Genomic DNA, 25,010 nt, shown 5'->3' with positions numbered 1-25,010 from the left:
TTTTTTTATTTTTACGATGCACAAATGGAAAAAGAATTACATCATTATGAAAATGAAAAACAACAACGAGATATAAATTTATTTATAAATGATATGACAAGTAAAATTAATCAAATTTCTCAAAATATATGGATTGAATCACATAATATAATTCAAACAATTGAAAAAGAAATAATTGGTCATCAAAATAATATTAATAATATGACTGATAAATTTATTGAAATATTAAAAAATGTTGTTTATAAACAAACATCATTTTATGATTTACATTCTGTATTAAATTATTTAAATATATTTTACAGAGATAATATTGATTGTTTATTAAAAAATGATTGTTTAGCTGAAGATAGACAAGATTTATTTGATAATTTATTAATTCGTAGTAAAACTTTTAGAACAACATTATCAACATTGGTAACACAATTTATTTATACATCAGAAACTTTACCAACATCAATTGATCGAGTTCCTGGATTTTTTACATATATACTTGATGAATATAAATTGCGAGTAAGTATTATTTTTTTTAAATATTCAAATTATTATATTTTTTATTTATTTATTATATTTTTTTAAAAAGGCCAAAGAACGTCGTGATTGTAATATCGAATCAGAACACTCAGAAATATATCGTTTGTATACGATAATAATTTTGACTCTTCAAAAATCATATTCTATGATTGTTTCTGCACATATGATGCGATATTGTGAAAATATAAAAAATAAAACACGTTAGTTTTAAATACATCAATCTATTTAAAAAATAAAAAAACTTTTTTTTTTTTACTGTAATATTTAGGAAAATATGTGTAAATTATTTTACAGTTTCAGAACCATACTTGACATCGGCAATTAATGCATTAAAAAAATCAAGTGATGATATTGAAATTATTACTAAAATGGCATACTTGGCACTTGAAAAAGCTTCACGAGAAATTAGACGTTGTGATCCAATTCAACATGAGAAAGGTAAATTTTTATCTCTCGATATTTCTTCAATTTTATCATGTAAATGAATTTATGTATTTTTATTTATTTCTTTCAATTATTTAATAGGTAAAACATATGATCGATTTGTTTATATTAATGGATCATATACTGGTTTTACATACAATCGATATTACATTGCAAGTAATAACAGTTATGTATATATTGATAATTCAATTAAAAAAGTAGAGTATCTTGGTTTAAATTCTACAAGTTATGATGGAATTTATGGACGTACTAATCAAGGATATGTACGTTTAAATACACAATGTGAAATACATAAAGATGTTGCAGAAATTACTCATTATTATGATGTAAGAAAAAATATTCATTCAACTTAATATTCATAATTGAATTTAATGAAGAGAAAAATGTAAAACTTTTATTGTAATATTAATTGAATTATTTTTATAAACAATAGACAATGGATGAACAAAGATTGTATCATCATTTTGATTTTACGTATAATAATGGAACTAAAAAAACATTTGGAAAATTAGCGAAAAAAAATCAATCAATTGTTTTTGTAACTTTCCAATATCCTTTTAAAATTTTTGGAAAGTTTTGTCAGTCACCATATTGTCCTTCCCCAGTCAAAACATGCTCCATTAAAACTCCTCATAATGCAATACATCACATAAGTTTGGTCGCTGTTAATGCAAGCTCAGGATAGTAAGTCAAACAATTATTATATTATAATTCATAACTACGACAGTAGATTAATTTATATTTACAAAAAAATTAAACAGTGTTGTAACAGGAATTCGTTGGAGAATAAAAAATAAAATATTGTATTTTGAAATACAAGAAGGTAAGTATGTCGAAGGTAAACCTCTCATTGAAACAATTTATTGGAAAGAAACACCAACACATGAAATATCAAATGACAAAACAGTTGCAATAGGAAAAAAAACTGTCAAAGGTTTCATGATGAATGATGCTCATTTACCAACAGATTACTTGTTGTCAGGTTAAAAAATAATTAAATCTCTAATCAATAAAAAAATAAATAAATAAACAAAGCATTGGTTTAACAAAAAAAAACATATATATATTTGGTGTCCAGGTGTCCAGTTTGTTTGGAATAAAAAAATTCATCCCGGAAGTGATTTAGTGAGAATACGAATATTTGGAAAACGATTTTATCAGAAAAAGATTTTCAGTGTAAATGATGAATTACCTTCATGGCAAGAAAACATGTAAGTATAATTACAATAAGAGTAATAATATTATATATTGATTAAATCAAAATTATTATTCACACTTTAAATAATTTTTCTTCTTTTTTTTTCTAGCATAAGATTACCACTTGATAATGCTGATGCATCTGAGTACTCGACAAATAATTTAATACTTAGTAAACCAGGGGAGCATTACATACATTTTCAACCATCAGACATGGAGAAAGATGCATCACAATCAACAATTCCATATTTTGATATTCAAGAAGTTGTATCAAACCCACCACAACCTTTACAAGGTCTTGGATTATATTACAAAGGCAGCTATGGCTATGGTGGATTTATTGCAATACGAGGATTTATTGCTGATCTTAATAAAAATATTGATCCGTATATATTAAAACATTATAGCAATATAACTCGTTTTGTATTATCTAAATTTCATGACGATAATTAATAGATTTATATTATATGAACACTTCTTAAATTCAACAATACACATCTCTTTTATAAATACTGCACGTTTAAGCCAACAAGCACCGACCGAGTAATAATAATTTTTTTTGTTCCGAAATATTTACAATAACAAAAAGCGAAAAATAATTTTTTTTAAATAAATTAAACAAACTTAAATTTAATAAGTTAATGAGCTTAAAAAATATTCATATTTTAAACCCATTAATTATGTTTTAAAAAAATATATTATTTATACGAAATATTTGTGCTTATTGTCATATTTATTTATTAATTTTCAAAGCTTTTATAATTTATCACTTATCAAAAATTTAATAAAAAAAAAAATAAATAAATAAAAACGATCCGGGTCATCGATCTTACTGTTGATAATTAAAATTAAAAAAAATTATAAATTATTATTTTATTAATAAAAATTTAAATTTATATTTATTCTTTTATTAATCTTGAATGTTAATTAATTGTCAAATATAATAATTATGACTATGACAAATAAAAACGATAAAAAAAAAAATTCTATTTATCCTTTATATATTTTTGATTAATTTTATTTATTTTTATTACAATAAAAATAAAATTTATATTTAAACAGTAAAATTATCCGGGTTATTGATCTTTCCTTTTTTTTTTTTTTTTATTTACTATTACGCTCAACAGTTTATAGTTGACTAAACAAGTGTTTACAATGTCTGGTATTTAATTTGAAAAACCTTGTAAATTAATTACAAAATTTTTTTAATTATCATTTATAAAAATTCAAATATAATTATTTATTATTTATACATGTATTGTTATATATATTTATTTATTTATTTTATCAAAATTTGACGTCATATTTTAAATTTATCAAAGTGGGGAAATTGATATTTAAATGATCATATCAATCTATATTAATCAAGTTAAAAAATAAAAAGTTATCTATACATGTATACTTTAGTTTAATACTAAATATTTAACATGAAGTTTTCGCTAAAATTAGCAATCACCGGATTGCTTTTTGTTTTATTGATAAATAATATAAATTGTCAGCTTAAAATTAATAAATTTGCTGGACTTTTTGCTCAACGTTTTAATGAAACAAGTAAAGATCTACAAAAACCATTTGACTTAAGTATAAAACCAGCAATTGTAAATACAACAAGTTGGGAAAATTATGGAAAAATGGCAACTGGTATAGCAGCACTTATGATACCACAACCAATGGGTCTAACAATTGGTTTAACATCATCAGCATTTTTTTCATTATATGATGCACATTGGGAAATTGAAAATGAAAGATTAAATAAATTAAAAATTCAAGAAAAAGCTGATGAAGAAATATTATTTAGAGCTCAATTAACAACAAAATTAAATGATATAAGTTATCAAATTGCTGATAAAACAAATAAAACAATTGAAGCTGTTGAAAAACAAGTTTCTAAATTATCATCATATATTGATAATGTTGCTACTGAAATTGTTGCAACATTAAAAAATGCAATTCATTCAAATTCATTATTTGATAGTTTATTTACAACAATAATAAATTTAGAAACATATTATAAAAATAATATTGATTGTTTATTAAAAAGTGATTGTACACCTGAAGATAGAGCTGGAGTATTTTATGATTTACTAACACGTACAAGTTATTTTAGAACAGAATTAAGTACGTTTGTAACAAAATATATTGATCCATCAAACATATTACAAACATCTGCAGCTCGACAATATGGATTATATTATTATTTACTTTATGAATATAAAGATAGAGTAAGTTTAATATTAATAATTAATATTAATTATAATTTAATTATTGTTTTTCGTTTTTTTAGGCTAAAAAACATCTTGATTGTGATGTTGAAACTGAACAATCTGAAATATATCGTTCATATGTATATTTAACATTACTTCTTGAAAAATCATATTCAATGGTTGTAGCTGCCCACATGATTAAATATCGTGAAAATATTGACAATAAAACACGTTAGTTATAAATGAATTTTTTTAAATTAATTTTTAAATATCTATATTTTCTTTTTGTTAATGTTAATTAAATTAAATTTATATATATATAATTTATTATTACAGTTGCTGAACAATATTTAAAATCAGCTAAAAAAATATTACAAATATCTGTTGTTGATGCATTTAGAATTTCAGATGCAACAAAAATAGCAATGGAACAATCATCAACTGAAATAAGACGTTGTGATCCAAATGAACATAAGAAAGGTAATTATTTTAATTTTTTTTTCAACACTAGCTATATTTGGGTAAATCAGCTTCTTGATTATAATCAATATTTTTCTATTTATTATTAGGTATAACATATGATCGTTTTGTTCAACTTTATGGTGAATATACTGGCTATACATATGATCGTTATTATATTCAAGAAAATGCAAGTTATGTATATGTTGATTCATCACTTGTACCAAATAAAAATAGATTTAATTTAGATCCAAATTCACGTGATGGTCTTTATGGATATGTCAATAATCGTTATATACGTTTAAATGAAAATTGTAAAGTACATCGTAATGTTTCAGATGTAATTCATTACTACGATGTAAGATAATATTATAATATATAAATTTTCATTATTAAAATTTAATACGTATATATTAATAAATATATTTATTTAATTTTTAAAGGTTAGTGATCGTGAAAGATTGTATCATCATTATGATTTATTTTACCGAGATGGTTCTAGTGAAACATTTGGTAAACCAGCTGATGAAAATCAACTTTTAATATCACATAAATTTAAGTATCCATTTGCTTTATATACTCTTGGTAATCCAAGAATTGTATGTCAAGGAAAATATTGTCCTTCACCAGTTGAAACATGTTCAATTGAAACAAATCATAATTTTGCAATACGTCATATTAGTTTAGTTCCTGTTGATGCAAATGACAATCAGTAAGTAACACAATAATATATATTAATTATAAAATCATAAATTAATATATATTTGAATTAAATTATTACAGTGTTGTCACTGGAATTCGTTGGAAAATTAAGAATACAGTATTGTACTTTGAAATACAACAAGGAGAAGTTTATAATGGTAGTCTTCTTCGTGATACTGTTCATTGGAAAAAAACACAACTTCATGAAATTACAATTAAAGATACAGTTGCCATTGAAGAAGGTTCTGTCAAAGGATTTATGCTTGAAGATGTTCATTTACCATCTGATCATTATCTTACAGGTAAATAATTGATATATATAATTTTTAGATGATTTTTTATATTAAATTTAATTATATATAATTATATAATTATTAAAAAAAAAGGTGTACAATTTGCTCGGAATAGTCAAGATGGTATTGAAGATTTAGTGAGAATAAAACTTTTTGGAAAAAAATGGAATCAAGATAGAAATACTTTCATTAAAACAAAGGATCCATTACCAACAAATATGTAAGTTGAAATACAAATTGATAATAAAAAGATCAACATCATTTAACAATTTAAATTGTTTTTTTTTTTTTATTTTTCGTATAGTATTCGATTGGCACTTGATCATGCTGATGCATCTGAACAATCACATACAAATAGTGCTGTATTAAGTACACCAGGAAAAAATTACATACATTTTCAACAAACAGATAAGAAAAAAGATGCTGGACAATCATCAATTCCATATTTAGATATTCAAGAAGTTGTATCAAATCCACCAAGAGCATTACAAGGTCTTGGAATATATTACAAAGGAAGTCGTGGTTATGGTGGTTTTGTTGGAATAAGAGGATTTATTGCTGATATGAATGATGATGTTGGTACACTTAAAGTTAAAGAATATAGTGATGCTATTGATGATATCTTGGAAGATCTTAAAGATCCATCTGTATTTACTGCTTAAATATTTTAACTGTATAAATCTTTGAATAATTAATTGAATATTAATATAATATTCAAAGATTTAAATTATATTTTTTCTTTTTTAAATTTAAATATTATATAAAAAAAATGAACGCAAATAAATTTATTTGTTATTGAAATAAACAAGCTTAATGAATTAATTCAAAAATTTTTGACTTATTTATTTAATTATTTACCTATTTATTTACAAGGGTAAAAAATAAATTATGGAATTTTTTTATATTATAAAAAATCAGCTAATTATATTCGTAACTAAACGCAAGCTCAAGTGAATTTAATATTTGACGAAAAATTTGTTAAATTTTTTTCTCTGATTATTAAAATAAAATAAATGAAAAAACAATTTCTAAACTCACCGATACAGCAATCTCCATGTTCAATTGATGTCGACTCTTTTACATCATCTGCAACAATAATTAAAAAAAATTAAAAATTGTATAATTTTTTAAAAATAAAAAACACACTTAATAAAAGTCAAATTAAAAAATTATAATAACTATTGCTTCCGCAATCGAATATACAAATAAACAAAATGACTTGAAAATTTAAGAGATAAAAAAAATAAATAATATTAGAATGCAAATTAAAAATTATTTATTTTTTCATAATTAAATCAAATTTAACGTCCAATTGACCTTGAATCTTTATCTGTGGAAATCAATAAAGGTCATTTTTTTTTTATACATCAATGTAGTTTTTTAGAAAAAAATATTTTAATATATATTTTTACATTATAAAATTGGCGTTTATATTTTATTAAAATATTAATAAATCATTATCATTAATATTAACAACATAAAATATTTATAAAACATCATCATAATGTAAACATACATTTTACGTCATACTTTTTTTTTTATAGATTAAATATTTATTTATTTTTTTTTCATCTACTAATAATTATTTACATAAATGTTTTATGTTTAGCAATTCTTTGTTACTTTTTCACTACATATATTAACTTATCAAACAAACACCACCACATTTTATTAATTATAAAGGGGGGAAACCTATTTATATACAAAATTTTCTATATAAAAATAAAACAAACTAACCAAAAAAGCATTTGGATAAGTTTAAAAAATTATAATTTCTTGATAATTATCATCATGAAATATAATTTTAATTTATCAATCTTCGGATTGTTAGCAATTTTAACAGTAACATTGGCTTTTGATAGTTCAATTACACAAGTTAATGAAAATAATGGTGAAGAAAAAACTAAATTAAATAAAAATACATTTAATATATCAAATAGTGGTTTAGAAAAAATTTTAATGCCACAACAATTTCGTCCAATACTTGAAATACCACCACTAGTTTTATCATCATTTTACAATTACGATATTAATTCACTAAACAAGATTGAATCTAGCAATAGATTTGCAGATTATCTCGAAAATATATATTATAATAAAACAGATGAAATTGAAAAAATTATTAGATTAAATACAAAACCAATTGATAATGATTTAATAGCACTTATACAATCAAGGTTATTAACGGAAGTCAGAGGAGAACTTCAATACTTCTCTGAACTTTATCACAACGATTTTTGGTGTATTTTGCAGTTTAAGACATGTTTTTCAAGACCGAAAGCAAGGTTGATGGATAAACTAACAAATTCAAGCAGTTATTTTATGATGGATTATTCAAAATTTGTTTTAACAGTTACAAAAAATTCACGTAATGAACCATTGAAATCCCCGACAAAAAAAAAAAAAAGTTGGTGGTTTGATCTGAACAAGATTCCTGAAAATGGATATTTTGAAGAGATTCATAATAACATAATTATATCATCGGTATGTTTTAATTATTATTATTATTTAAAATTTAAATAAACATTGTGTACTAATTTAATGTTTTTATTTTTTTCAAGAATATTAATCAAAGCTGTAATTCTATTGTATTGAAACAAAAAAAAGTTCATGAATTCTTAATGAATGTGTTATTAAATTTTGCAAAAATAAATACGATGTTTTTAACAGCTCATATGTTTAATTATATTAATGAGCAAGAAAGTGGTAAATATTTTTAAATATATTTAAAATACCATTATTTAAATTAATGATATATTGATTTTTTGTTATTTAATTTTCAGCTAAACCAATGTACATGACTAACAACATAAAAAATGTTATTGATAAATATTATTCTAATATGGCTGACATGATTAAAAGTGCAAAAGCAACATTGGATGATTTTACATCTGAAATAAAATTGTGTCAATTAAAAAACAAAGATAATACAAAAATTTCAAATGGTAGTGATGAAATACCAAAATTCATTTCAGATATTGCTGAAATTGTTGATGGAAAAATTATACAAATTTATGCAGAAACTTTTGAGAAAATATTTAAAAAAATTGAAATTTAACAATAAAATATACAACATAAAAAAATGTAACAGCGATTTTTATATAAAAAATTGTTTTAAATTTCCGTTTCAATTTTTATGGACATATAAAAATAAAAATAAAATATCAACAGTTTTTATTATTTTTATATATTTTTATTGATTTAAATTTGACGGCATTAAACATCTGAATCAAGATAAACAAAAAATTAAATAAAATAATACAATAAAAATATTTCCCAACACCAAAAACAATAAAATTTATCGACTTGAATTATTAATTATTAAAAAAAAAAATTATATATTATTATTTTTGCAGTTGATAATAATTTAATTATTTTTATCATAAACTAAAATTTCATAAATATGAAATGATATTTCTTGTCCTCCCATTGTTATAAAAATTTTACCTTCACTTGGAACAATCTAAAAAAAATAAAATAAAATAAATCCAACGAACTTGTACAATTAAAAATTATTATTTTAATTTTTTCAATTTTTAATTTACCCTGCCAGGAACAAGATAATTATCATAATAAGTACGTCCAATATATAGAGTTTCACTATTTTTTTTTCCACCTTTCAAGGCATTTGATGGAATATGACCATTACTTGCTGATACCCAATAATAATTTGTATTTTTATTCATCAACAACATCTAAATAAAAAAGAATATATTAATTGAAATATATTTTTTTATGTAATTTAAAATAAATAAAAATTCAATATAATTAATTAATATTATTTACCTGGAATTTATCTTTTCTGACTTCACCATTATTAATACCAACCCAAATATGACCATTACCACCATCACATTGAGCTTTACCTGGTAAAACATTGGATGAATCACAAGTACGAGCAACAATATCTGTGCCAACGTGTATTAAAAAATATTCATTGTTAAAAATATCATTATAAAAACATTCGTAGCATTCCTTATTATTATCAATCCACAAATAATCTATATAAATTAAATAAATTAAAAATTAATATACCTATGATAAATTGATTTTAATTTTTTTTTTTTTACAAATAAATTACCTGGTGATGGAACATGATACTCTGCAGATAAATCACGCTTTTGAGAAATTTTTAAATAATCTAAAATTTTAAATAATTTTTTTTTTAAACAAAATAAATAAATTTATAATTGAATAATTGAAAAAAATAAATAAATAATATGTACCATTTTTAATATATTGAACAAGTTGATAATAAAATATACTTGGTATTGTAAGTATAAAAATTTGAATTAATTGAAAATATAATTTTTTCATTTTTACTTATTTAGTTGGCAAATATTTAGATGATTATAGTGTTGTTCTTTAAAGAAAAATATGTAAACTAAATATTTATTTTGGCTTTACCTGGTTATTATTTATTTTTTTATCAATTGACATAGTTAGAATTTTTTTTTTTTTTCAATCGGATGAGAATAGTATCGTATGATGTACCACAGTCCATTTTTTGTTGTTTATTTATTTATTTATTCATTTTATTTAAACTTACAATGTACTTTGATCTTTGTAATTAACGTGTATATATTTATTTCGTCAATCAAAGTCCATTATTAATGATCAAAAAAGTAAAAATAAAAAAAATATAATAAATAATTATTGCAAATAAAAAAAAAAAAGAATAATTCATACATGTAATTTTATTAAAAATATTGTTAAAAAATATTTATAATTATTCACGTATTATAAAACAAAAAAAAAAATTATTTAGAATATAAAAAAGTAGTAATACTTACGTATAGTCAGACAAAATTTCAAACAATAATTTCACGTAAATAAAAAACAATGAAAATACTAAATTTATAACAAAAAAAATTATCACAAATTATTCAATCTGTTAATAATTTATTTATTTAACTTTATTTTAAATATGTTTATTTGGGTCTTGACATTGACGTCAATATTTCCAAACATTTTTAATTCACAGAATAAAATAAATAAAAACCCATTTATATAAATTTTTTTATTTACCATATTATCTTACAATAATAATAAAATTAAATAGGTAATATTATTTTTCAACTATTCAATTGTTAACCTTCTTTAAATATTATAATAAAATAAGTAATGACCTCCTGGTAAAATGTACGTAATTTAATATTTATTTTATCTGTTAGATTGATCTAATTAAATATTTTTAACAAGGTAAAAATATTTTAAATTGATGTCATGATTAATATTTGACATCAATAAACAAGACCACATTTATATTAAAAAAAAAAAAACATTTAAATAACGAGTGAAATTAAAAAAACTAGACAGTTTAGAAAAAAAAAAAAACGACGAAAAAATTAACAGAATCATGAAATTCATTTTGAATTTCGCAATCTTTGGATTGTTGTTGATTTCAATGACATCAGGCTTAGATGTAACAACTGGTTTATCAAAAATTGCAAAATTTGGAACAAAAGCAAAGCTAAAAGGATTGGTAAAATATTCAGATGAAATTGGACAAGTTGCAGAAAAAATAGGAGATTCTGGATTAAACAAAGAATCAGATATACTTGAATGGATTAAACTTGGTACTGGTTTAGCAACTATACTAATACCACCACCAGCTGGTCCATTAATTGGCCTAGGTTCAGCAATATTTTTTACTGCCTACGATATTTTCTATCCAAAAAATGAAAGTGAAACAAGTCTTCAACCAAATCCTACATCATCAATTCAAATAACTTTAACTAATATTGAAAAAAAAATTGATGAAGTTAGTGGACTTATTGTTGTACAATCACAAAGAATTATTGATGAAGTTAAAAGTTTTTTTAAACATTTTTTTATAATGGAAAATATACAAACAGCACTTGCAACTTTTAATTCAGATTATACAGAATATTATCACTCGTGTTTTGTTAGTAAAAAAGGCTGTGGTTCAAATAGAAAATATATTGTTGAGAGTCTAGTTAATCCTTCAAGTGCAGCTCGAATGAGATATTCAGAATTTTTAAATGCCTATATAATACCTGATAAAACAAATCCACTTTATAAAACATGGGAAAAACAATCACTATTTCGACTACTTCTTGATGACTACAAAACCTTAGTATGTTTTATTTATTTATTTTTTTATCAATACTTTTATTTAACAAGTGGATAAATTTTCATTTAATTAATTAATTATATTTTTTAATTTTTTTAACAGGTAGAAAATAATAAAGACTGTGAAATTTCACCAAGTAAACCACTCGTCAATGAAATATTGGTATATATTTTAACTGTTCTTGGAAAATATAGGTCATTAATAATAGCAGCTTACATGCGTCGTTTTATAACAGGTATAAATTTAAATGAAAATAATTTTTCTAATAAATAAATAAATAAATAAATAAATAAAAATACTTTTTCTTTTAGAAAAAAAAAATAATTACATTTTATCAATATCAAATCTTATTGAAAAATTTGACGATGAAACATTTAAAATTATTTCTAATGCACAAATTGCATTGGATGGTACATCATTGGAAGTACGAAGTTGTGATCCAGGTCTTCAACATGAAATTGGTAAATTAATTTGAGGATTATATTTACTTTAGTTTTTTTTTTTTTTTTTCAAATAAAAACTATAGTACATTTTTGTTTTGACTTATAATAGGTGTAACTTATGATCGATTTGAATTTGTTTATCCAACTTACATTGGTTATGTGGGAGATTGTCAAGATGATAAAAAATTATCATATGGAATAGTTACAGCAGATAATGATTGGTTTAAATGGATTTCTCTTTATGATTGTAAAAAAATTCCAAATGCAATTAAAGCATCATCATATTATCAAGTAAGACAATGCATATTTAATAATTTATTTATTTAAAAAAAATCTAAAATACTATTATTATCTTTCAAGGAAAAAAATCTTAAAAGACCATTGATTCATCATGTTAAAATTTCATATCGTAATGATACAACAATAACTCATGGTGATGCAGAACGTGGTGATGGAGATATAAAACTTGTTCATAAAGTTAATGATAAATCATTTGATCAAACATGCACAATTAGTAATCATTACATAGGAAAATGTAAAATTCCTTTTTCATACAAAGAAGTTAAACAAAATGAAGCTAGAAATATTAGCTTGGCACCAGTTACAGCTTCAAGGGGCTAGTATGTATAAATTTCATTTATTTTTTATTGCTAAATTAAATCATGAGATGATAAATTAACTAATTACTCTTTGTTTTTTTCTATTTAAAGTGTTGTAACAGGAGTTAGATGGAAATTTATAAATCGAACATTGTATTTAAATATTCAAGAAGGTCGATTATTAAATGGTACTATTTTGAGTGATACAATAAAATGGAAACCAATAGATTTTAATCAAGATAATGAAACAATAGTAACTATTGGTGATGGTGAAGGATTTCCCAAGGGTTTTGGTTTAGCTGATGTACAATTACCAATTGATTATTATGTTACAGGTTTGTTTAAATAAATTAAAAATAAAATGTATTTTAACTCTAAAAATAATATGAATATTTTATAGGTGTACAATTTGATTTTGAAAAAAATAACAGCATAAATAGAAATCAAGTGATTAGACTAAATGTTCATGGTAAAAAATTTGGCAATATTAATGAAAAGGGACTACATGAAGTTGTTGATCGTACTTGGAAAAAATCTGCCTGGCGAATTTTCAAGTAAGAAAAAAAAATAAAAAAACTATATTGCTTTTATTGTCAATCGTATTTAATTTGTTAAAATTTAATATTTAATTTTTAGCACACAAATTGAATTAACTGAAGCAGATGCATCGGAATTTGCAACTGAAAATCGAGTACTAAGTGATACTGGTGATTTTGTACATTTTCAACAAACTGATGATGTTAAAGATGCTGCTCAAACAACTGTTCCTTATTTAGATATTCAAGAAGTTACAAAAAATACACCTGAACCACTTGGTGGAATTGGAATGTATTACAAAGGACAAGAAGGTTTTGGAGGTTTTTTTGCACTTAAAATTTTAGTACCTGAAGTACCACAATTTGTTGATTTAAAAGTACTTGAAACTTATACAAAAACAATTAAATTATTATATCAAAAAGTCTCCAGTAAAAAACAATCAAAACAAAATATTATGAAATTTATTGATTCCATTGATATAGAAGAATAATTATCATGTAATTGTAAATAATTATATTGCCTAGATATGTTTGTTTGAATAATAAAATTTTTTGAAGCTCTATTTTGAATATTATATAATTTAAAAAATAATAAAATATTATTATTGTTGATACTATTATAATTATAAATGTTTATATAATTGAAATTTTGTACATGATATATTGAATAAATAAATAAAATTAATTAATTAATTACAAAAATTATTGTTTGATATATAATATTTTTTTTGTGGTTTTTTATATCCTAATATAAAAAGGACAAACATCATCGGTCTTCCGGACATTTGATTGGTCATTGTTTTTTTCTCACTTACTCTCATACAAATTTCTTTCTGTTTGCCTTTTTCTATTATTTTTTTATTTATTTCGTTAGCAACGAAAAAACAACAAAAAAAAGCGAGTAAACAAAATTTTTTTTGATATTTTTTTTTTTAAAATTGACATATTAAGCTAGCACAACTTTTTTAATAATCATCGGATCTCGATGCAATTGGGCTTAAAATTTTGTGCGAATTATGTGTTTTTTATGTGTGAAGAAATAAATTTAAAAGAAAATTTTTTTTTTATTTTTTACATTTTTTTAAAAAATTCAAATATTAAGCTAGCACAACTTTTTCAATAATCATCGGATCTCGATGCAATTGGGCTTAAAATTTTGTGCGAATTATGTGTTTTTTATGTGTGAAGAAATAAATTTGAAAGAAAATTTTTTTTTTATTTTTTACATATTTTTTACATTTTTTTAAAAAATTCAAATATTAAGCTAGCACAACTTTCTCAATAATCATCGGATCTCGATGCAATTGGGCTTAAAATTTTGTGCGAATTATGTGTTTTTTATGTGTGAAGAAATAAATTTGAAAGAAAATTTTTTTTTTATTTTTTACATTTTTTTAAAAAATTCAAATATTAAGCTAGCACAACTTTTTCAATAATCATCGGATCTCGATGCAATCAAAAATTTTGTGAATTATGTGTTTTATGTGTGAAGAAATAAATTTGGAAGAAAATTTTTTTATTTTTACATTTTTTATATTTTTTAAAAATTCAAATATTAAGCTAGCACAACTTTCTCAATAATCATCGGATCTCGATGAATTGAGGCTTAAAATTTGTGCGAATTATGTGTTTTTTATGTGTGAAGAAATAAATTTGAAAGAAAATTTTTTTTTTATTTTTTTCTTATTTTTTATATTTTTTTAAAAAATTGATATATTAAGCTAGCACAACTTTTTTAATAATCATTGGTTCTTAATTCAATTGGGCTTAAATTTTTGTGCGAATTATGTGTTTTTGTGTAAAGAAATAAATTCAAAAAAAATTTTTTAAAATATTTTATTTTTTTTTTAAAATTGACATATTAAGTTAGCACAAACTTTTCAATAATCATCAATCTTGATGTTATTAGACTCAAAATTACGTGTGAATTATGTGTGATTTATGTGTAAATAAATAAATTAAAAAAAATTTTTTAAATATTTTCTTTTTTTTTGATAATATTGACATATTAATCAATGAACAATGAACCTTTTTCAGTAAACATACAATCTTGATGCGTAGCGCCAATGTGCTAGTTGATTGTAAAAAATATAAAATTCACCAAAAATTCCCAAGTTTTGTCTGCAAGTCATGAGAAATATAAAATTGCAAAAAAAAAATAAAAATAATTGAAATTAAATTTTAAAACTTTTAGAATAATAATATTTAAGTATTGTTTAAATACTAAAAGCATGAAAATTATGTTTAAAAATATTTTTTCGATAATTATAAAGCAAGAAATTATAAATTTTGTCATGAAAAATAAAAAATTACAAAAAAATAAATAAAAATAATTGAAATTAATTTCTGAAACTTTTAAAATAATTATAATTACGTGTTTTTTCAATAATAGAAGCATAGTTTTCTTGAAAATTTCATTTAGAAATTTTTTTTTTTTTCGTAATGTTTAAACATGAGTCTTATGTCGATAAAAAATACACGTGCAAAGCGCAGATACGACCTAATTAGAGTAAAATAAGACATTTACATAGCAAAAAAGTTTCCAAAGCTTATACATTTTCAAATGTTATTATGCAAATAAATAAAATTTTCATTGAACGTCATTATTGATGTTATTAGCAATGTAAATATATACTGCCTATATTTTAAAAATATTTTATAATTCAAAAAGAAATATTGTTGTTGTTGTTGTATTAATTTCAATAGTTGTATCTATTTACGTCAATTAAATTTTTTTTCTTTCAATTTGACAATGACCTCAATAATACGTACTTTAAATGTTTACAATACCTGATATATAAACCTATTTAAGTATTTTTTTATTTGTTTTTTATTTGTTTTATTACATTATTACTATCACCTTGAATTTTAAATCAAACAAAAAACATATTTTTATTATTTAAAAAACTTATTTATATACTGTGTTTTAAAAAAAAAATTCAACAGTTTCTAGAGGTAAATTTTTTTGAATTATCATAGCTATTATTTTCATCATGAAATTAAAGCTAAATTTTGCAATCTTTGGATTGTTAATTATTTCAATAATATATCAAGTTGAAGCAGTTAATATTAAGGGAGTAACAAAAACCCTTTCAAAAGCACAAAAAAAATTAACAGGATTGATAACAAAACATGAAGACAAAATTACAGACGTTGCAGACCAAGTTAGTGATTCAAATATAAATTCAGAGTCTGATATATTGGATTGGGTTGAATTAGGTGTTGGTATTGCAAGTGTAATAATACCACCACCAGCTGGACCAATAATTGGAATAGCATCAACATTATTTTTTGCATGTTATAAACATTTTAATACAAAAACAGAGGTAAAAACAACAACTCCAAAACCCATTGATAAAAGAGATCAATTAATTGACTATATGAAAAAAGCTTTAATTGAAGTTGAAAATAGAATTGAGGATATTACTGAACTTTACGATACAGAAACACTAAGAGTTATTGATGAAGTATCAAGAGTTATTATAAAACAAGAACCCCAAAAAGAAGTACGAACAGAACTTCAATTTATGAATGATTTGTATAAAAATATTTATAAAGATTGTCTTTTATTAAATAAATATCCATATTGTTCAGCAAGAAAATTAATTTTAGATGTATTAAATAAACCAGAACCATTTAGTTATGATTTGAATAATTTTGTCAACAGATATTTAGTTGTGAATGAACAAGCTCCAAACTTTTACAATACATCATTCTTTCAAATACTCCTTGATGAATACAATCATAAGGTATATTTTAAATTTTAAATTGATAAATTTTTTTTTTGTATATATAATTAATCAAGCACAACAATATAATATTTTAAATTTTAAAAATTAATTGATTATTTATTTATTGTTGCAGGTAAGTAAGCATGAAGAGTGTGTATCTCTTCCAGGCAAACAAGCAATCTTTGATATATTAATGTACACATTGGGCTCATTTTCAAAAGTTGACTCAATGATAACAGCAGCTCAATTTTTGCGTATGGAAAAATCAAGTGGTAAATTAATAAAAAATGTTATTTAGTGCGTAAATTTAAAAAAAAAAAAAAAAAAAGTAATAAATAGATAAAAAATTTTTTATTAAATTTCAGATAAAACAGGTGAGCTTGTTATAATAGCACAAGATATTGTAAAATACAATACTCGATCAGCTAATATTATTAAAGGTGCACTAGCTGCACTTGATGGTACATCAGCAGAAATACGAAGATGTGATCCAGGTGTAAAACATGAAAAAAGTAAATTATTTTACCTATATAAATATTTATATTTTAAAATTATGAAAAAAAAAAAAAAAAAACAATAATTTATTTTTAAAATATAGACAAAACTTGGGATAAATTTCATTTACTTTTTCCAAAATTCATGGGATGTGCTAAAAATGGTGTACTTTATACTGCCAATGAAACAAGCCCGACTTCTGGTCTAGAACGTGTATCAGAATTTTTGATAGATGAATGTGAAATTATTGTAAATTCAACATATATGCAAACATGGCACGAGGTATGTAATTATACTTTTTAAAATGCACAATCAATTTTAGATAATCATTTATTAATATATATCAAAGTAATTGAAAATTAATGAAAGATAAAATGAAATTCTTTTACAGAAAAGATTTAACTCTGATAAACCTTTTATGCTTTGGGGCAACGTTTCATCACAAATTATTGGTACAAATGTTAAAAATGAGAGTTGGGAATATACTCGTCGTGTTAATTGTGAGGAACCTATACCAAAAAAAAATCCTCGTGATATCCAGAAATTTATCAATAAACATATTTCATTATGTGAAATTTCATTAGAAAATGACATTGTAAAATATAATGAAATTCGTCATGTTAGTTTAGCACCTGTTACTGCCTCAGAAGGCTAGTAAGTATATATTTTTTTTTTTTAAAAAAAAAAAAAAACAATTCTAAATTAATTTTAAAAAATCATTTTTTAATATTTCAAGTGTTGTTACGGGAGTTCAATGGAGATTCAAAAATGAAATGTTGTATTTGCAAATTCAACAAGGACGATATATTAATGGTAGTGTTTCGATTCCAAAATGGAAACCTATAATTGAACATAAAAAAGATGTATCAACAATGGCTATTGCTAAAGGACAAGCTTTAGGTTTTGGTTTGGCTGATGTAAAATTACCAGATGAATATTATGTTACAGGTTTGAAATAAAATTTAATTAAATATAAATATGATAAATAAATAAAAATAATTATTTTAATTATTATTTAGGTGTACAATTTGACTGGACAAATGATACCATAAATAAAAATAAATTATTTAGAATGAAAGTTCAAGGTAAATTATTTAAAAAAAATGAAGAAGAAGATGAAAATATTCCTACTGTAGTTTGGAAAACAACTGAATGGGCTAATTTTTCGTAAGTAGAAAAAAAAAAAAAAAAAACATATTGTATTTTAAATTTTAGAGAATATTTTCCAATTAATTTTATTAATTATTAATTATATAGGAAAAAAATAATAATAGAAAAACCAGATCGACCTGAATTTGCTGATAATAATAAAGTACTCAGTAAGCATGGTGATTATGTTCATTTTCAACAAACTGATTTTATAAAAGATACAGCACAAACAAGTGTTCCCTATTTGGATATTCAAGAAGTTAAAATATATCCAGGTAGACCACTTGGTGGTATTGGAATATTTTACAAAGGACAAAAAGGATTTGGTGGTTTTATTGCACTTCGAGCTTTTGTTCCTGATCATGGTAGAATTTTTAGTCAAAACGAACTAAATAAATTTACAAAAACATCAGCAATGATATCTCAAAAATTAATTGGTGGAAAAAATAGTATAAAAACCAATGCAACTGAATTTATTAAGTCTCTTGATTTTTAATTTATTATTAATAATAATTATAAATATTTTTTTTTCTCCAATTTATTTTATAATTAAAATTTTTTAATTATAAATTAATAAATTAAATAATGTAATAAATTTTCTATTATATAAATTATATTAAAATATCTTTGTCAAGTTTAATGCGTATTATGTTTTTTTTTTTTTCGACATTGACGTTTTTTTTATCCATCTAATAATTTACGAAAAAAAAATTTAAATACTTGTATCAATATATTCAATAAAAAACATAGATAATATATAATATCATTTACGTCAAATGTATTTTATAAATTTGGCTTTTATTTCATCTATTTACTTTAAATATTTATTTTATCTGGTATATAATTATTTTTTTTTTTAATGCTTGTAATAAAGAGAATAAATTATTTACACTAATCGCTGACGTTTAGTTGTCAATAAATAATTAATAATAAATAATTGAAAAATAAAACAAATAAAAACCATATTTTAATTGATAAAAAAAAATTATTTATATACGAATGAGAATAATAAAAATTTAACAGTCTAAAAAATTAATACGAATATTCTTTTAAAAAAAAAAAAAATCATGAAGTTTAATTTATATTTTGCAATCTTTGGATTGCTTGCAATTTTAATGATAAATTATTGTCAAGCAAGTGGTTTTTCATCAGCTGTTAATGGTGGAATAAAAGAACTTTCAAAAGTACAAAAAAAATTAACAAATTTAATAACTAAACATAATCGAGAAATTATAGAAGTTGAAGAAACAATTGAACAATCTGATGTACATTTAGACTCAGATATATTAGATTGGGTTCAATTAGGAATTGGAATTGCAAGTATTGTAATACCATCACCAGCTGGTTTAATAATTGGTGTATCATCAACTTTATTTTTTACATTTTATGAAAAATATAATCCAAAAGAAGAAATGACAAATAATTATGAAGATAATAAAGATAATGAACTTGAATTTCTTCAAGATGAATTAATTAATATTGAAAATAAAATTGATGAAATTACACAATTTTATGATAATGAAACATACAGAGCTATTGATGGTTTATCTGATCTTATTACAAAACAAGAACCACAAAAAGAAGTACGAACAGAATTACAATTTTTAAATTATTTTTATAAAAATTATTATAAAAATTGTATTTTATTAATTAATTATCCATATTGTTCACAACAAAAATTAATTATAGATATATTAAATCAACCAGAACCATTTAATTATAATTTGGATAAATTTGTTAGAAAATATTTAATTATAGATAATACAATTAATGGCTATAATGAAAAATCATTTTTTAAAATACTGCTTGATGAATACAAACAAAAGGTATATTTTAAATTTTAAATTTTACAAATTGATAATTATTAACTGTCAATTACTGAGAAAAAAAATAAAAGCGAAAGCCAAAGAAATTGATACATTTTTTCTTTTTTTTTTTTGGTATATATAATTAATTAATAATTATATTATATTATTTATTTATTGTCAGGTATATAAAGGTGAAATGTGCGATGTATATTTTCCAAGTAAACAAGCAATTTATGAGATATTAATCTACATATTAACATCATTTTCAAAAATTGATGCAATGGTAGTATCAGCTAATTTAATGCGTTTAAAAAAATCCACTGGTAAATTAATAAAAAAAAAAATTTTCTAATATAATTTAAAAATAAATAAATAAATAGATAAAAAATATTTTATTAAATTTTAGATAAAAGAGGTGAACTTTTAACAATAGCACAAGATATTGTAAAATACAATATTCGATCAGCTAATATTATTAAAAGTTCACTAATTGCCCTGGATAGTACATCAACCGAATTACAAAGATGTGATCTTGGTGTAGATCATGTAAAAGGTAAAATATTATATCTTAATATATTATAATATTTTGTAAAATATAATTTGTTGATTATTATTATTATTTTTTAATTTTAAAATAGGTCAAAGTTGGGATAAATTTAATTTACTTTTTCCAATATTTTTGGGTTGTCCCAACAGCAACCAACAACTTAGTGATCCAGTAATAACCGCGATGAATTCAAAACATATATGGATTTTTTCTGTTGATAAATGTAAAGAAATTCCAAACTCAAGATACATATGTACTTATCATCCGGTAAATATTTTTAAAAGCTTAAAACCGTATAAAAATATTAATTCATTTATCGTTATAAAATCTACAACATTAAGCTATCCATTTATTTTACAGAATAATATTAATCCTGATAGACCTTTAATGCATCATGCTGAGCTTACTTTTGTAAATGACACAGTCAAACTTTTTGGTCAAAATACATCTGATTGGAATTTTTCGGAAGGTAATCATTGTAGAGGAGGTCGACCTGTTTCATTATGTGAAATTTCATTAAAAAATGATATTGTAAAAAATTATGAAGTTCGTCATGTTAGTTTAGCACCTGTTACTGCAACAATTGGCCAGTAAGTATATATTTTATTTTAAACAAATATATTGTTGTTTTTATTTTTCTTGAATATTAATATATTATTATATTTTGTATTTAAATATTTAAAGTGTTGTAACTGGGATTCGATGGAAATTTTTGAATAGAATGTTGTATTTACAAATCCAACAAGGTCAATATATTAATGGAAGTGTTTCTAATCCACAATGGAAAGCTATACTCGAACATGAAAAAAGTGCATCATCAATGGCTATTGCTAGAGGACAAGCTCTAGGTTTTGGTTTGGCTGATGTAAAATTACCAGATGGATTTTTCGTTACAGGTTCATACAAAAAAATTAATTTTTAATACGTAAATAAAAATAATTATTTTAATTATATTATAATGACATTTTAGGTGTACAATTTGACTGGACTAATGATGAAATAAATAAAAATAAATTATTTAGAATAAAAGTTCAAGGTAAAACTTTTAAAAAAGATCCAAAACCAAATGAAAATGCTTCTAAAGTTCTTTGGGAAACAACAGATTGGGCAAATTTTACGTAAGTTTGAAAAAAGAAAATTGTATTTTAAATTTTAGTGGTTTTTTTTTTCTATTAATTTTTGTAATTATAAATTTTAGACAAAAAATAATAATAGAAGAACCAGATCGACCTGAATTTGCTGATGTAAATACAGTTCTCAGTGAGCATGGTGATTATATTCATTTTCAACAAACTGATTTAACAAAAGATGCTGCACAAACAAGTGTTCCCTATTTGGATATTCAAGATGTTGAAATAATTCCACCTAGACCACTTGGTGGCATTGGAATTTATTATAAAGGTCAAGAAGGTTATGGTGGTTTTATTGCACTTCGAGCATTTGTTCCTGATTATGCTAAAGCATTGAGTAAAAATATAATGAATAATTTTATACAAACATCAAAATTAATATCTCAAAAAATAAAAGGTGAAAAAAATAATATTAATGTCAATGTAACTGAATTCATTAGATCTCTTAATTTTTGATAATTAATTCATACGTCAATTGTTAATTTAATATATATAAATTTATATAAATTTATAAAAATTATTCATCATGTTTAAATATTCGGATTAAAAATGTAATCATAAAATATTTATAATGTTTTTTTTGCAATAAAAAATACAATAAATTTTAAAGTTTATTTTAAATTAAACCACATAATTTATTGACCTAATCAAATTAGTAATATCAATTGACATAATTTATGAATAGTATATATAACAAAATATTTTATACGCAATATATTTTGTTGATACAAGTGTATAGATAATATTTTTTCTAAATAAAACCCGGATATAAATATCAAATATTATTATCAGTAATTTATGGGAAATTAATTTTACATACGTAAAAAAAAAATAATTATAAAATTAATTTTAATTAATCTAGTTTTATGATAACAAAAAGGGATCGAGACTATTTTAATTATATTCTAAATTCCCATAAAAATACCAATGTCTTTGATGTATAAAATTTTAAAAAATATGTGACACAAAAATTATTGAAATCACCTAATTTCATCAAGTCAGATGTCTGCAATATTTTTCTATGGTTTCGTTTCACATATATAATTACTTGAAAAAAAAAAATTCAAATATTATACTCACACAAATATTTATAATAATTTACGTCAAATAAATTTTTAAAAAATAAATTTTGTAACATTTACTATTTAAATATTTATTTTACCTGGTATTTTTCTTTTTTTTTTTTTTTTTTCTATACGCAATACCTATTACAAATAAAAATATTTATTTAAACTAATCATTGACATTTAATAGCAGCCCACGTTATTATCATTGAGTAAGATAAAAATAAAACAAATAAAAACCATATTTTAATTGATGAAAAAACTTATTTATATACCGAAGTGAATAACAAAAATTTAAACAGTTTTAAAAAAATAAAAACACCTGAACATTAAATTTAAACGTCATGAAATTAAATTTAAATTTAACAATCTTTGGATTGTTATTAATTTTAATATCATGTCATACAGCAAAATTAGGAACAAAAAAAGCATTAAAAAAAGTATTAAATAAAGAAAATACTGAAAAAATTAAAGATGCAATTGACAAAGTAAAAGATTCAAAAATAAATGAAGAAAGTGATTTAAAAGATTGGGCAACACTAGGTACTGATATTGCAACTGGTTTTATAAAAAAACCATTTGGTGAATTAATAAGCCTTTCAACAGATATATTATTTACATTTTTTGATGATAAAAAAACAAAAAAAGAAAATGTTAAAGATACTGCTGTTAAAAATAATACTGAACCATCTGATATTGCATTAAAAACATCATTAAATAATATTAATGAAAAACTTGAAACTCTTGAAATACATATTTTGGAAGGAACACAAAAAATAATTGATCATTTAACATCATTAATTATATCATTACCAGCATTTAAAGATTTACGTGAACAAACACAATCTCTAATAGATTATTATGATGAAAATAATTATAAATGTTTTTTATCACGTGAACCAAATGCATGTCCACGTGTAAGAAAACAAGAAATTATTAATACATTAATAAATCCATTGAGTACACGTAATATAGATTTAAGTAAATTTTTTATTAAATATATACAAACAACTGGTACACCAACTGATTTAATGTATCATGATAAAGGAATATTTGAAATTATACGTGATGATTACTATATAAATGTATGTTAAATAATTTTTTTTGATTAATTTTTTTTATTATTTTATAAAATTATTAATTTATTTTAAATTTTTTTAGGCACAAGGAAATATTGATTGTGATGTACTACCAGTAAGACATTCTGTTTATAAAACATTGATGTATATGCTTGTTATTTTTAAAAAATATGAATCAATGATTGTAGAATCTCATATGACTGGTTATCGAAATACAAATTCATCATTTGGTAAGTATAAATTAATTACGCATATAGATTTTTGTTTTTTATTTAAAATACTGTTTTTTTTTTTTTTAAGATAAGAGCAAAGAATTTTATGCAGTAACACAAGTAATTACTCAATTTAATGAACGAACACTGAGTATGATTAAAAGTGCAAAGGCTGCTTTAGAAAATACATCAACAGAAATGAAACGATGTGATCCAGGTGTAGATCATGAAAGAGGTAAATTTTTTAAAATAATTTAAATTAATATTTCAACATTAAAAATTAATTTATA

General features: G+C 22.1%; 1 protein-coding gene across 2 annotated transcripts in view; it reads right to left on the bottom strand.

The window, feature by feature from the left end:
* The window catches only part of LOC122856800 (D-2-hydroxyglutarate dehydrogenase, mitochondrial), a 63,701-nt gene that overhangs the window by 34,822 nt on the left and 3,869 nt on the right, over positions 1-25,010 (bottom strand). For both annotated transcript variants that reach the window (XM_044158652.1, XM_044158651.1), the window contains exon 5: positions 6,869-6,916. The gene's annotated coding sequence lies outside the window, so the exon portion shown is untranslated. The remainder of the gene's footprint in view (positions 1-6,868; positions 6,917-25,010) is intronic.

The sequence above is a fragment of the Aphidius gifuensis genome, linkage group LG5 (assembly GCF_014905175.1).
Source record: "Aphidius gifuensis isolate YNYX2018 linkage group LG5, ASM1490517v1, whole genome shotgun sequence".
Lineage (NCBI taxonomy): Eukaryota > Metazoa > Arthropoda > Insecta > Hymenoptera > Braconidae > Aphidius > Aphidius gifuensis.
The sequence above is the reverse complement of the archived record's forward strand: the minus strand, read 5'-3'. Positions and strand labels throughout refer to the sequence as shown.